The following is a 17,248-nucleotide window of genomic DNA, read 5'->3' on the forward strand; positions in this document are numbered from 1 at the left end:
TGACATCTCTATATCTTTGTTGAAGAGGATACTTCAAAAGAGTTCCACAACATAAAGCACTAGGATGGGAGTAGCCCGTTTTATTTATTTTCCCGACCATCTCCATATGGTCCTCATCACTTCCCATACCCTTCTGGTACTTCAAGAACAACATTCTCTTTACTTCTTTTGTAAAACATTTCTAAAACAAAACTGGCCCCAGTTAAGTATGGCCATTTCAACTCATCCATGACCGCGGACGCGGCTATTCGAATAGATTGGTACTCTGCAGAATTTGCACACTTTCCCCACGAGACCTGGTAAATCCGCCGGGATCATCCCCGGATCGTCATACAAAAGTATGCGAGTCTCGGATAACCAATATTAGTCTTTCGCTCATCTCCACTGGCATGAGTCTTTCCCTGCGGGCTTGACCTTCCCGGCATCCCGGCATCACACCTCCTTATTTGAGCATGTCTCCGGCGCTACGGCGGAAGACCCTCAGTAATCGTCCAGCTGTAGGAAACTACAGTGTATTGCCTCCTCCAGAGCGCAACCCAGCGTCAAGGGTTTAAATAATACATACAATCAATACATAACTCAAGAACCAAGTGTTTAAATAAAACAAGATAAAATATGCAGGGATGTTTGTTTGGCACTAACAAAACATAGGTTGGCTATTTTTAAACAAAGTGGTGTCAAGATTTTGAATAAAGTCAAAGGAGTTTTAAAATCTATCATTGCATGTGACACACATACATTTACTAACAGTGACCAATATGCATGAACGGAAATTAAAAATATTTTTCCTAGATTGCCAGTACTGAGACAAGATCAACATAATTGGATTCACCCAAAAATACTAAACCTAAAATTTTAGGAATTAGTTAGACTAAGCATAAAACATAGAAGAAGTTTAATCTGCCAAAAATCGTATAAAAATCCTAAAAATACATGATCAGTGGCACTGGTTCTAATGCAATTGGTTTCATACAAATCGGATGTGCCAAACTCAAGTTATTTACAAAATGGCTCACATATACAAATTCAATTTTAACAGAGATTTTAATATTTCAAACGATTTAAATGGGTGGGAACTGATTTGGGCCGTGCCAGTGCGCAGAGATGGGCCGGCCCATGGGATTTTCCAGGTGGCGAAGAAAATAAAAAGAAAAGAGGGCAGGGGCTCGTGGCGAGCTAGGCCTGCATGTCCATCTTGGCGTGCATGGCCCATGCAGCCACGGGATCGATATCTGACGGCTCTGAGGACTTCGTCCTCGGCACGTCTACGTCGCGCGCGGCGACATAGAGAAAGAGAGCGGCGGCTTAGCGATGTGCAGAGAGGCTGGGGGAGTGGCAGCGTTGTGCTTGGAGGTCCTGGCATCGTCCAGTCGAAGCTGCTCCTCCTCGCTCGGCGTCGTCTGCTTCATGGGCGGTGTCGGCGTGTCGATGGCGTAGGCGTCCTGCAGCGGTCTTGGGTGAAGAGAAAGAGCGAGGGAAGGGTCAGGGGCTGCAGATGATGGCGTCCTGCTCGTCACGCCCGCGGTGACCACGGCGTCGACGACAACGAGAAGCAGCAGCAGCTCGAGCTGCTGCTCGAGCAGCTCTACAGCGGTGAAGAGATAGTGGCGTGAGAGTGGGAAGGGGTTGAAAGGGGGCGGCGAGGGCAGAGGGGTCATTTTTATGGGGAGAGGAGGGGGATAGGCGGATCGGCCGTGCCCAATAGGCGACGGCGCGATCGTCTGTGCGCGGCAGACGAGGGGACAGCGGGGTAGACGAGGCGGTGTGTGAGGGGAAACCAGGCGGGGGTGCCTGAAGATGAGGTGGCGGGGCGTAGTCGAGGCGATGGCGCATCGCACGAGGCGTCCACGCGCGTTGACGTGCTGGAGCGTTCCAGTGTGCTCGCGGGCTAGGGTTTTTGGCGTGAGAGGGGAAGCTGGTGGTTCTGGGCTACGAAAGAGAGAGGGGAGGGGGTGTTGGAGCTGGGCCAGGGTAGTGGGAGAGGTGGTGATGGCCTCAGCCCAAACCAGAGAGAAAAAGTGAGGGAAAAAGAGAGAAGAGAAAGTGAGAGGGAAGTGTCTCCTCTCACGTCTCTCACCTTGGAAAAATGAGAGAAAGAGAGAGAGAGAGGCAGTGATGAAAAAGTGGGGCCATGCAAAGGAGTTGCATGTGCCAAAAACTTGGAAAAGTGCAAATGCACATGAGTTGAGAAAATGAGAGGGAAAGGTGGTGTGGTGGTGTTGTTCACTTGAGGTTGGTGTCTCCACCAAATTAAGAGAGGGAAGTGTTTCCCCCTTACCTTAGTAATTTTTTTGGAGACTAGGGCTAGGATTCATTAGTGTTTTGGATTCAAAGAAACATATGTGAGTGAGAGAGTTATCAAGTGGGAGTGAAAAACCTAATGGTTCAAAGTGGTGACAAACTTGGGTGCTAGGGTTTTAGAAGAATTTTGCACACAAACCAAATTCTACACAAACCATTTGCAAGATTCTATCCTAAGCACACACATAGTCGCAAGAAATAGAAGTTTTTGTTGGCTATAATTTTTTCAAGACTTGAAAACATCCATGTTAGGAAAAATGGGTTGTGACAGACCTTCCCCCCTTAAAAGAATCTCGTCCCGAGATTCCGAGGCTAAGAGCTGAAGAGGTAAGGGAACTCCTTTCTGAGATAATCCTCTCGTTCCTAGGTATCTTCCTCTTCGGAGTGGTTACTCCACTGAACCTTGAAAATTTTGATCTTCCTTCTGCGGGTAACTCTCACGGTCTCTTCAAGAATGCGAAGTGGTTTCTCCCAGTAGGTCAAGTCTTGATTCAAGTTGATAGAACGATGGTCAATGTCCTTGAACACTTATGTTTTGTCAGGTACTAGGAGGCATCTTTGGAGTAGGGAGACATGGAAGATATCATGAAATTCCGACAATTCAGGGGGCAACTCCAGCTGGTACGATACTTCACCACGTTGGCCTAGTACCTTGAAGGGTCCAATATATCTTGGCGCGAGCTTGCCCTTGACATGGAATCGTTGCATTCCCTTGAGCGATCTGACTCGGAGATAAGCGAAATCTCCGATGTTGATAGCCACTTCTCGACGCTTAGTGTTGGCGTAGCTCTTCTGGCGAGATTGTGCCGCTCTAAAATGGTCACGGATAAGTTGTACTTGCTCTTCTGCTTCTTGGAGTGCGTCAGGTCCAAACACTTGGCTTTCTCCCGTCTCAGACCAGTTGAGAGGGGTGCGACACTTACGTCCATAAAGGGGTTCAAAAGGTGCCATCTGAAGACTAGCTTGATAGCTATTGTTATATGAGAACTCCGCGAAGGGTAAACAGTCTTCCCACTTGGTTCCATAGGCTAGAACACAAGCGCGTAACATATCTTCTAGAATTTGATTCACATGTTCTGTCTGTCCTCCTGTCTGTGGATGGTACGCAGTGCTGAAAGATAGCTTTGTTCCCATAGCTTCATGAAGCTTCTTCCAGAAATGGGAAGTGAATTGAGGGCCTCTGTCTGATACGATGGTCTTGGGATCTCCATGAAGACTAATTATTCGAGAGATATAGAGGTCTGCTAATTTCCTTCCATAGTCGGTGGTCTTGACTGGCAAGAAATGGGCGACTTTACTGAGACGGTCAACTATCACCCATATTGAATCATGTCCGCGACTTGATCTGGGAAGGCCGGTGATAAAGTCCATTCCCACTTCGTCCCATTTCCATACAGGAATCTGCAAAGGTTGGAGAAGTCCAGTGGGGGGTTGGTGTTCTGCCTTAACTCTCTGGCAGATATCACATCTAGCGATAAAGGATGCGATGTCCCGCTTCATTCCATGCCACCAAAAGGTTTCTTTCAAATATTGGTACATCTTGGTTCCACCAGGATGAATGGAGTAAGGAGTGTCACGGGCTTCCTCCATAATCAGCTGTTTCAGATCTGGGATACTCGGCACACAGAGACGTCCGTTATACCACAAGATTCCTTCCGTGTCAATGGAGAATCCAGCCGCTTCCTCCTTGCTCATACGGTGTTTGATACCTTCAATACTTTCGTGGTCTTTCTGAGCTTCCTTAATTTGTTCCTGCAATGTAGTCTTAACCTCCATTGCGGCTAAGAATCCATGGCCGGCTAACCAGTTCTAAACCAAACTCTTGGTATAACATTGGTTGTTCAATCTTCAAACGGGCATTTAGAGAGCAGGGCTCCCTACTAAGGGCATCGGCGACTATGTTTATCTTTCCAGGATGATAGTGGATACTGAGGTCATAGTCTTTTATCAGCTCTATCCATCTTCTTTGTCGCATGTTCAACTCCTTCTGAGTGAATATGTCTTGAGGCTTTTGTGATCGGTGTAGATATCACACCGGTTTCCAATAAGTTATTTACTGAGGTCATAGTCTTTTATCAGCTCTATCCATCTTCTTTGTCGCATGTTCAACTCCTTCTGAGTGAATATGTCTTGAGGCTTTTGTGATCGGTGTAGATATCACACCGGTTTCCAATAAGTTATTGACGCCATGTCTTGAGAGCATGAACTATGGCAGCTAACTCAAGGTCATGAGTTGGGTAGTTCACCTTGTGGGGTCGAAGTTGTCGGGATAGGTAAGCCATAGCCTTCCTTTCATGCATCAGAACACTACCGAGTCCAAGCTTGGAAGCGTCACAGTAGATCATGAAGTCTTTGGTGACTATAGGCATGGTCAAGATGGGGGCAGACACAAGTCGTTTCTTGAGCTCTTGAAAGATTTCTTCACACTTGTCAGTCCATTCAAACTTCTTGCCCTTCTTGAGCAGTAAGGTCAAAGGTTTGGCGATGCTCGAGAATCCTTCAACAAACTTTCGATAGTATCCCGCCAATCTGAGAAAAGATCTCACTTCAGTGGGGTTGGTAGGAGGTTTCCTCTCCATGATGGACTCGATTAGAGAGGGGTCGACAGAAACTCCTCCGGCTGATAGGACATGGCCAAGAAATCCAACTTCCTTGAGCCAGAACTGGCATTTGCTGAACTTGGCATAGAGTTGGTTCTCTCTCAGTGTACCCAAAACGAGTCTCAGATGCTCTCGTGTTCTTCCTCAGTCTTTGACTAGACTAGGATGTCATCGATGAACACCACGACAAACTTTTCGAGGTACTCCATGAAGACTTTGTTCATTAGGTTCATGAAGTAGGCGGGGGCATTGGTGAGACCAAAAGACATCACGGTGTACTCGCACAGTCCGTAGCGGGTGGTGAAAGCAGTCTTGGGAATGTTTGACTCACGAACCTTAAGTTGATGATAACGAGTGCGGAGATCAATCTTGGAAAAGACTCTGGCTCCATTCATTTGATCAAAAAAGTCCTCTATCTTCGGAAGGGGATATTTTTTTTGATGGTCACATCATTGAGCTTCCGGTAATCCACACATAGGCGAATGGTACCGTCTCGCTTGTCCACGAAGATCACGGGTGATCCCCATGGTGAGGCACTAGGTCGGATCAGACCTTTGCTCAACATGTCATCCAACTGTTTCTTTAGCTCAATCGGCTCTCGAGGGTTCATGCGGTAAGGTCGTTGTGCTATAGGTGCAGTTCCAGGGATCAACTCTATGATGAACTCGATATCTCGATCAGGGGGCATACCGGGTAACTCTTCCGGGAACACAACTCACAAATGATTGGGACTTGGTAAATGGTTGGTACGGAGATACTCTTCTTGCAGTAGGCTTTGGATGAATGTGTAGTGGCGGTGTATTTTACTTGGATTTCATCAGTATTCGATAGGGTAATGGATTTTCTAGAATAATCAATGTGTCCTTGATACTCGATCATTCACTCCATTCCAATTATCACTTCTAAACCATGGGCTCCTAGAACTATAAGTTCAGCTGGGAAAGGTACTCCTTGGATGATTATGGGTACTTTTTTGCAAGATAGGCGAGTTTTGGCAGTGGATCCGGGTATTTGCACTATCATAGGTCGTTCATGAGGGTTGGTGGTATCCCACTTTTCCTAACAAAGGGTTCGGTAACAAAAGAATGTGATTCTCCGTAATCAAATAAGACTCTTGCAGGGGTAGAGTGGACTAGGAACATACCCATCGTGATGTCGGTAGACTCCTCAGCTTCCTCAGCATTGACATGTTTCAGATGTTCCCTGGCAGCATTGGCTTGCTTCTTAATAGGGGGATTCTTTCTAGATGCGGCACGAGCTTGGCCTTGATTGGTTCTGGGTGCATTGTTGCGCCGAGGAGCATTCATCTTGTTGGGGCAGTCATGAGAGAAGTGTCCATGCTTCCCACAAGCAAAACAACCATCTCCGGGAGTGCGAGCGGTGGGGTTGTTGGGAGGGTTGTTGTTGTAACTTCCTCCTCCAGAACGCTGTTGCATAGCTTGGCAATTGGGGTTGTTGTTGTTGGGGCGATAAGCTGGAACTAAGGCTGGGGTCCTCAGGGGCTGGTGTACTGGCCTAGATGGGGGCGGAATGCGAAACTTGGCAATGCTGGGTCCACTCTTCTGCTGTTGCATCTTGCGCTTGCGAGTTTCAAAGGAAGCTTTGCGCTTGGACTCCACCATGATGGCGGCATCCACCAGCGCTTCCAGATTAGTATAGGGAACATCCACAATGATGCTCTGGATCTCCTCATGCAGACCCCATTCAGGAAACGGTCTTGCTTTTTCTCATCGGTGTCAGTGTCTTAAAGAACTCATCCCTCTTCATCTTGATCAGTCCCGTGGGTATGTGGGCCTTGCGGAACTTGGCGGTGAACTCTTCCCAGTTGATAACATGGTCGGCCACTTGCATAGCTTTAACATTTTCCCACCACGCTCTCATGGGTCCAGAGAGAAAATGACTGGCGAGAAGCACCTTCTCGTGCTCTCCAACAACGGCTACCTCCAGATTTTTCTCGATAGTGCGGAGCCAGTCATCCGCATCGAGAGGTGCGGTGCACTTAGAGAACACAGGTGGGTTGGTGTTCTGAAAGTCTCTCAGATGGGACCTAGGCGCTTCCTCACCATTTCCACCTTCGTCGTCGTTGTCACGCTTTCCCGCGGCAAGCTGTGCGATCTGTCGCAGAGCCGCGATGTTGGCTTGGCTTTCTACGCATGCTGTTTGGCGGTCCTCCATCATGAGATGCAAGAGTTGTGACATGTTGGGATCCGGTGGGGGTGGAGGGTTGTCTTGGCTTGAACCTCCACGGCGAGTTTCAACCATTTTATTGAGACAAGGGTATAAGGCAAAAGAGAGAAACTCCAATAGGCAAGTCTCTTCAAAGGGGGAGGGAATGTAATGCATGAAAAGAAACATGTCGAAAAACTCGAAAAGGCAACAAACACATAAAAGGTGCAAGCATAAACATAGCATAGATTCTACCAAAAGAGCATAGTTCACAACCATAACAATGTCACAAAAGGACCAACATAGTACGCCGCGCTACATCAGGAACAACATAACATAACATAAGTCTCGGGTGGTGCACATCTAGTCTTCATCGAGAACGATAGTGCTGTCCTCGAATGGGGGCTCCCTAGGGTCCTCTTCCTCATTATCCTCAGCAACTACCTCCTTGGAGGGGAGGGGCTCGGGGTCCTCGGGCTCGTCATTGATGAAGGCGAGGTCTTCTTCATCCCCATCCTCGTCCTGCCTGTTCCAGTTGTACCCCTCGTCCTCCATGTAGTCATCATCATCACTAATGAGTGCGGTATCCTCCTTGCAAAGATCCTCACCCTCATCCTGGAGCATCTCGATCTTGTCCTCGGCTTCACGAAGGGCGATCTTGAGGTGCATCACCTTGACCTTCAACATATAATTGGCCTCGCAAACACGAAGCTTGTGCTTCTGTTGGCGATGGCTCTTGAGCTTGGCCAACTTTAGCTCCATCTTGAGTCCCTCAAGCTCAAACTTCAGTACCTCATTCTCCATTCTGTTGGAGTCGAGGCTAAGCTGAGTCTTGTAGAGCAAGTACTCCATCTGAGCGTCCTGGCGACCGAGGGGGCAAGTGTAGGGCACCTCGGTGGGGAAACCCTCCTCGTTGCGGCGTCCTAGGTGAGCGTGGGGAAATCCCTTGGACTCCAACTCAGCATGGTGGTGAAAGACGAGGCGAGCGAGGGCAGCCTGCATCACCCTCACAAGCCCTTCCTCCCAAGTGCGATTGAAGACCTGAATATCAAACTCCTCGAGGTTCGCCACATGTGAACCCCGAAGCGTGCACACCACCATCCAGGACAACTCTCCGTCCTTGGTGCTCTCCATCTGTCCTCCGTTTACCTCAGGAAGCAGGCGTCCCACAGCCCGCGACACCTCGATAAGGGCGGACTCAAAAAGGTAGCGGGGCTGCTCATAGCCCAGTTGATGGCTCCTGGTGTACATAGGTTCGCCCATCTACACAAAATTTTAAGGTTGTAATTAGTAATATGACCAAAAAGTGTGCAAAATTTCAAGTACATAAAGTAAAACTTTAAGGATTAATGCAAGTAACTTAAATTTAAGAGAACTTAGGGGAGAGACTAGGCATTATTTCAACATATAGTCATCTCGTTTTTGATATCGAAAATAGTTTTTGGTACTACCTTAACGCCCATGCTAACTAAGGTCTCCTACAGTCAGGATGGCTCTGATACCAGCTCTGTGGGGACCCCGGACTAGCTGTCCGAAATACCCTGTTATGCATTCAACTCACGATCCCATGATCAGTGCATCGTGAGCACATAACCGAACTAAATATCCAGAGTCACATCATCCATTACAAAGTACTGAATAACTAAGTCTTACAATAAACGGGTCACATCACCCAGTCTTACATAAACGCCACTTCGGGCAAGTTCATCACAAACATGCAACGGATACACATCAACAACGTCGGGCCCAAGTCACGCCTTAGACCTACAGGCAGCTGACTGGGAGATCATCCTAGGTCGCATAATCGTCTTGGTAACCTCCGTCGTCTTCATGCTCCCCCTCATAGTCTGGCCAAGTTAATAGCCAGGGACAAAGCCGTGCGTACATTTGGAATTGTACTCGCAAACCATCAAGAAGGTGCTAACAAACGCTAACTTAAGAAGACAAGAGGGGAAGAATAGTTTCTCTTGTGGATATAGCATGAGGAAGAGAATCAGTTTCTCTTGTGGATATAGCATCCCAACTTCGCAGTTGAAGGGGACACTAAGGAGTTTGCTATGACATCGTTGTGTCTTTGTTGAAGACGAAGATACTTCAAAAGATATCTTATGACATCTCTATATCTTTGTTGAAGAAGATACTTCAAAAGATATCCTATGACATCTCTATATCTTTGTTGAAGAAGATACTTCAAAAGATAACCTATGACATCTATATATCTTTGTTGAATAGGATACTTCAAAAGAGTTCCACAACATAAAGCACTAGGATAGGAGTAGCCCGTTTTATTTCTTTTCCCAACCATCTCCATATGGTCCTCATCACTTCTCGTACCCTTCTGGTACTTCAGGAACAACATTCTCTTTACTGCATTTGTAAAGCATTTCTAAAAAAAAACTAGCCCCGGTTAAGTATGGCCATTTCAAATTTTCCATGACCGTGGACGTGGCTATTCGAATAGATTGGTACAAGAACCGGTAAATCCGCTGGGATCATCCCCGGATCGTCATACGAAAGTATGCGAGTCTCGGATAACCAATCTTAGTCTTTCGCTCATCTCCCCTGGCATGAGTCTTTCCTTGTGGGCTTGACCTTCCCAGCATACCGGCAGCACACCTCCTTATTTGAGTGTGTCTCCGGTGCATGGCAGAAGACCCTCAGTAATCTTCCGGCTATAGGCAACTACAGTGTATTGCCTCCTCCAGAGCGCAACCCGGCGTCAAGGGTCATCGTGACCCTCATAGAGAGTTGTGAGGTGTCTCACGCCAGCTTCAACAAACTAGAGACTAAGCCCGTGCCCACATTTGGGTAATGTGGTTGTGCAAAGTAAAGTTGGGATGACGAACACTTATACACAGTGCTTCTTTATAATATTCTTACCCACACCTCTTTGGTTACCCACGGCTAACCACACATCTCTTTTCCGAAACAACAAGTATTTCAATTTGAAACAACATTTGGGAAAGACTACATCTTCCCAAAGTTTTCAAAGCTTTTGTCTCAAAAACATAAACTTAGGGTTTTCCCAACCTAAGGCATTGTTGAGTAGAGCTAGACTTGCGACAAAGGGGACATGATGATAGTTATCATACCACCAAGAAGGTGATAGATGTAGTGTCATGGGGTCATACTTGCTTAAGGTAAGCATGTAAAGATTAGAGATAAGAAGAAGAATATGACAATAACATGATGTTGACAAACAAAACACCAAGAGGGGTAGTGGTGACCAACAATCCGACATACTCTAAGTAAATAGGCATACCCATCACAAAAATAGGTTAAACCATGATCATGATAAAAACCACAATGTCACACAAGGAGTGTATGTGAGGTGTCAAATAGGAACAACATGCTTAAGGTAAGCATGCATTGACGACACAAATAGAACTAACACAAGATAGATCAAGAGGAAAAGACGACAAATAGATAGCAACAGCATGCATCACAACATTCAGAGATCAAAAGATGGCTTGCCTTTGTTGGGTTGTCCCTGGTCTTCTTCAAAACCTTCTCCAGAATCCTCTCCTTCAACTTCACCCTCGTTCGTATCTAGCGTCGCAAAGATGAATAATACATACAATCAATACATAACTCAAGAATCAAGTGTTTAAATAAAACAAGATAAAATATGCAAGGGTATTTGTTTGTCAGTAACAAAACATAGGTTGGCTATTTTTAAACAAAGTGGTGTCAAGAGTTTGAATAAAATCAAAGGAGTTTTAAAATCCATCATTGCATGTGACACACATACACTTACTAATAGTGACCAATATGCATGAACAAAGACTAACAATATTTTTCCTAGATGTCCAGTACTGAAACAAGATCAACACAATTGGATTCACCCAAACATACTAATCCTACAATTTTAGGAATTAGTTAGACTAAGCAGAAAAAACAGAGAACAAGTTTAATCTGCCAATAATCGTACAAAAATCCTAGAAACACATGGTGAGTGGCATCTGAAAGGTAATTTCATACTGGTTCTAATGCAATTGGTATCATACAAATCAGATGTGCCAAACTCGAGTTATTTACAAAATGGATCACATATACAAATTCAATTTTAACAGAGATTTTAATGATTCAAACGATTTAAACGGGCAGGAACGGATTTGGGCCGTGCCAGTGCGGAGAGATGGGCCGGCCTAGGGGATTTTCCAGGTGGCGAAGAAAATAAAAAGAAAAGAGGCCAGGGGCCAGTGGCGGGCTAGGCCTGCATGTCCACCGTGGCGTGCATGGCCCATGCAGCCACGGGATCGAGATTTGACGAGTCTGAGGCCGCCGTCCTTGGCACGTCTACATCACGCACGGTGACAGAGAGAAAGGGAGCGGCAGCGTGATAACGCGTGAAGCACACGTCCGTTGGGAACCCCAAGAGGAAGGTGTGATGCGTACAACAACAAGTTTTCCCTCAGTAAGAAACCAAGGTTATTGAACCAGTAGGAGTCAAAGGCCACGTGAAGGTTGTTGGCGGAGGAGTGTAGTGCGGCCCAACACCAGGGATTCCGGCGCCAACGTGGAACCTGCACAACACAATCAAAATACTTTGCCCCAACGTAACAGTGAGGTTGTCAATCTCACCGGCTTGCTGTAAACAAAGGATTAAATGTATGGTGTGGAAAATGATGTTTGTTTGCGAAGAACAGCAGAGAACAATGATTGCAGTAGATTGTATTCAGATGTAAACGAATGGACCGGGGTCCACAGTTCACTAGTGGTGTCTCTCCAATAAGAAATAGCATGTTGGGTGAACAAATTACAGTTGGGCAATTGAAAAATAGAGAGGGCATAACAATGCACATACATATCATGATGAGTAATATGAGATTTACTTAGGGTATTACGACAAATTACATAGACCGCTATCCAGCATGCATCTATGCCTAAAAAGTCCACCTTCGGGTTAGCATCCGCACCTCTTCCAGTATTAAGTTGCAAACAACAGACAATTGCATTAAGTATGGTGCGTAATGTAATCAACACAAATATCCTTAGACAAAGCATTGATGTTTTATCCCTAGTGGCAACAGCACATCCACAACCTTAGAACTTTCTGTCACTGTCCCAGATTCAATGGAGGCATGAACCCACTATGGAGCATAAATACTCCCTCTTGGAGTTACAAGTATCAACTTGGCCAGAGCCTCTACTAGCAATGGAGAGCATGCAAGATCATAAACAACACATATATGATAGATTGATAATCAACTTGACATAGTATTCCATATTCATCGGATCCCAACAAACACAACATGTAGCATTACAAATAGATGATCTTGATCATGATAGGCAGCTCACAAGATCTAACATGATAGCACAATGAGGAGAAGACAACCATCTAGCTACTGCTATGGACCCATAGTCCAAGGAAGAACTATTCACACATCAGTCCGGAGGTGATCATGGTGATGTAGAGTCCTCCGGGAGATGATTCCCCTCTCCGGCAGGGTGCCGGAGGCGATCTCCTGAATCCCCCGAGATGGGATTGGCGGCGGCGGTGTCTCTGGAACTTTTTCCGTATCGTGGCTCTCGGTAATAGGGTTTTCGCGACGGAGAGTATAAGTAGGCGGAAGGGCAGAGTCGGAGGGCTGACAAGGGGCCCACACCACAGGCCGGCGCGGGCCCCTCCTTGGCCGCGCCGCCCTGTGGTTTGGCCGCCTCGCGGCCCCACTTCGTATGCTCTTCGGTCTTCTGGAAGCTCCGTGGAAAAATAAGACCCTGGGCGTTGATTTCGTCCAATTCCGAGAATATTTCCTTTGTAGGATTTCGAAAACCAAAAATAGCACAAAACAGGAACTTGCGCTTCGGCATCTTGTCAATAGGTTAGTGCCGGAAAATGCGTATAAATGATGTAAAGTGTGTATAAAACATGTGAGTATTGTCATAAAACTAGCATGGAACATAAGAAATTATAGATACGTTTGAGACGTATCAAGCATCCCCAAGCTTAGTTCCTACTCGCCCTCGAGTAGGTAAACGATAACAAGGATAATTTCTGAAGTGACATGCTATCATAATCTTGATCAATACTATTGTAAAGCATATGAGATGAATGAAGTGATTCGAAGCAATGGTAAAGACAATGACTAAACAACTGAATCATATAACAAAGACTTTTCATGAATAGTACTTTCAAGACAAGCATCAATAAGACTTGCATAGGAGTTAACTCGTAAAGCAATAAATTCTTAGTAGAAAGTTTTGAAGCAACACAAAGGAAGATATAAGTTTCAGCAGTTGCTTTCAACTTCAACATGTATATCTCATGGATAATTGTCAACACAAAGTAATATGATGAATGCAAATAAGAAAGTATGTAGGAATCAATGCACACAGTTGACACAAGTGTTAGCTTCTAAGATAGAAAGAAGTAGGTGAACTGACTCAACATAAAGTAAAAGAAAGGCCCTTCGCAGAGGGAAGCATGGATCACTATTTTTGTGCTAGAGCTTTTATTTTGAAAACATAGAAACAATTTTGTCAACGGTAGTAATAATTCATATGTGTTATGCATAAGACATCCTATAAGTTGCAAGCCTCATGCATAGAATACCAATAGTTCTCGCACCTTGTCCTAATTAGCTTGGATTTAAATGGATTATCATTGCATAAAATATGTTTCAACCAAGTGTCACAAAGGGGTACCTCTATGCCGCCTGTACAAAGGTCCAAGGAGATAGATCGCATTTGATTTCTCGTTTTTGATACATCTCAACTTAGGACATCCATACCGGGACAACATAGAAAATAGATAATGGACTCCTCTCTAATGCATAAGCATTCAACAACAGATAATATTCTCATAAGAGATTGAGGATTGATGTCCAAACTGAAACTTCCACCATGATTCATGGTTTTAGTTAGCGGCCCAATGTTCTTCTCTAACAATATGCATACTCAAACCATTTGATCATGATAAATCACCCTTACTTCAGACAAGACGAACATGCATAGCAACTAACATGATATTCAACAAAGGTGTAATAGTTGATGGCGTCCCCAGAAACATGGTTACCGCTCAACAAGCAACTTATAAGAAATAATATACATAAGCTACATATTCTTCATCATAATAGTTTTTAAGCTATTTTCCCATGAGCTATATATTGCAAAGACAAGGAATGAAATTTTAAAGGTAGCACTCAAGAAATTTACTTTGGAATGGCAGAGAAATACCATGTAGTAGGTAGGTATGGTGGACACAAATGGCATAGGTTTTTGGCTCAAGGATTTGGATGCACGAGAAGTATTCCCTCTCAATACAAGGCTTTGGCTAGCAAGGTTGTTTGAAGCAAACTCAAGTATGAACCGGTACAGCAAAACTTACATAAGAACATATTGCAAGCATTATAAGACTCTACACTGTCTTCCTTGTTGTTCAAACACCTCACCAGAAAATATCTAGACTTTAGAGAGACCAATCATGCAAACCAAATTTCAACAAGCTCTATGGTAGTTCTTCATTAATAGGTGAAAAGTACATGATGCAAGAGCTTAAACATGATCTATTGAGCAAGACAATTGCCAAGTATCAAGTTATTCAAGACAATATACCAATTACCACATGAAGCATTTTCTGCTTCCAACCATAACAATGAACGAAGCTGTTTCAACCTTCGCCATGAACATTAAAAGTAAAGCTAAGAACACCAGTGTTCATATGCAACAGCGGAGCGTGTCTCTCTCCCACACAAAGAATGCTATGATCCGATTTTATTCAAACACAAACAAAAATAAAAACATACAGACACTCCAAGTAAAGCACATAAGATGTGACGGAATAAAAATATAGTTTCACTAGAGGTGACCTGATAAGTTGTCGATGAAGAAGGGGATGCCTTGGGCATCCCCAAGCTTAGATGCTTGAGTCTTCTTGAAATATGCAGGGATGAACCACGGGGACATCCCCAAGCTTAGAGTTTTCACTCTTCTTGATCATATTGTATCATCCTCCTCTCTTGATCCTTGAAAACTTCCTCCACACCAAACTCAAAACAAACTCATTAGAGGGTTAGTGCATAATCAAAAATTCACATATTCAGATGTGACATAATCATTCTTAACACTTCTGGACATTGCACAAAGCTACTGAAAGTTAATGGAACAAATAAATCCATCCAACATACAAAACAGGCAATGCGAAATAAAATGCAGAATCTGTCAAAACAGAACAGTCCGTAAAGACAAAATTTTTAGCGGCACTTAACTTGCTCAGATGAAAAAGCTCAAATTGAATGAAAGTTGCGTACATATCTGAGGATCATTCACGTAAATTGGCAGATTTCTCTGAGTTACCTACAGAGGGGGCTACTCAAATTCGTGACAGCAAGAAATCTGTTTCTGTGCAGTAATCCAAATCTAGTATCAACCTTACTATCAAAGACTTTACTTGGTAAAAAAATGCAATAAAATAAAGATAAGGAGAGGTTGTTACAGTAGTAACAACTTCCAAGACTCAAATATAAAATCAAAGTGCGGAAGTAAAATAATGGGTTGTCTCCCATAAGCGCTTTTTCTTTAACGCCTTTCAGCTAGGCGCAGAAAGTGTGAATCAAGTAATATCAAGAGATGAGGCATCAACATTATAATTTTCACAACTTGTCACAATAGGTATCTTAGATGCTCCATCATCCATAGTGGTACTAAGGGCTTTTTCAATTTTAGGCTTATAATAGTTCTTGGGCTTAGGCACCTTAGAGACATACATGAACTTTTGCTCCTTACCCACATAAGCTTTCTCCTTAAACTTAAGAGAAGAAAAAGTTGAACCCAAGGTTCCCATAGCTTCTTCAAGTTCACTAATCCTATTGGTTTGATTATCATGAGTAGCACAAGTTTCTAAGATGGCAATTCTCTCATTAATTCCACCTAGAGATTTATCAAGTTTATCAGTGTTATCAAGTAATATTCCCAATTTAGTCTCAACACTTGGAATATTTTCTCTATGGCCTCCAACATTTTCATGACATCTTCAAGAAAAATTTCAATTTTAGCTTCATTAACAGGTGGTATTCCAACTAGACTCTCAATAATGCAACTAGCTTCTAAAGCAGGAGTGCCTAGGAAATTACCTCCCGCAAGAGTATCAAGAACATACCTATTCCAGCTAGAGATACCAACATAAAAGTTCCTAAGTAACATAATAGTGGAGTGTTTTTTAGTGCACCTATGATGAGCATCACTAATCCTATACCAAGCATCTTTAAAACATTCTCCCCCTTGTTGCTTAAACGAACAACTTCAACTTCAGGATTACTCATTTTAGCAATACTAAATAAAGCAAACTAAATAAAATGCAAGTAACTAATTTTTTTGTGTTTTTAATATAGAGAACACAAACAAGACAGTAAATAAAATAAAGCAAGTAACTAATTTTTTTGTGTTTTTGATATAGAAAGCAAACAAATCAGTAAAATAAAATAAAGTAAAGCAAGACAAAAACAAAGTAAAGAGATTGGATGTGAGAGACTCCACTTGCAGCGTGTCTTGATCTCCCCGGCAACGGCGCCAAAAAAAGAGCTTGATAACGCGTGAAGCACACGTCCATTGGGAACCCCAAGAGGAAGGTGTGATGCGTACAGCAGCAAGTTTTCCCTCAGTAAAAAACCAAGGTTATCGAACCAGTAGGAGTCAAAGGCCACGTGAAGGTTGTTGGCGGATGAGTGTAGTGCGGCGCAACACCAGGGATTCCGGCGCCAATGTGGAACCTGCACAACACAATCAAAATACTTTGCCCCAACGTAACAGTGAGGTTGTCAATCTCACCGGCTTGTTGTAAACAAAGGATTAAATGTATGGTGTGGAAAATGATGTTTGTTTGCGAAGAACAGCAGAGAACAATGATTGCAGTAGATTGTATTCAGATGTAAAAGAATGGACCAGGGTCCACAGTTCACTAGTGGTGTCTCTCCAATAAGAAATAGCATGTTGGGTGAACAAATTATAGTTTGGGCAATTGACAAATAGGGAGGGCATAACAATCCACATACATATCATGATGAGTAATACGAGATTTACTTAGGGCATTACGACAAATTACATAGACCGCTATCCAGCATGCATCTATGCCTAAAAAGTCCACCTTCGGGTTAGCATCCGCACCCCTTCCAGTATTAAGTTGCAAACAACAGACAATTTCATTAAGTATGGTGCGTAATGTAATCAACACAAATATCCTT

This window comes from Lolium perenne, chromosome 1, assembly GCF_019359855.2.
Source record: "Lolium perenne isolate Kyuss_39 chromosome 1, Kyuss_2.0, whole genome shotgun sequence".
NCBI classification, from domain to species: domain Eukaryota; kingdom Viridiplantae; phylum Streptophyta; class Magnoliopsida; order Poales; family Poaceae; genus Lolium; species Lolium perenne.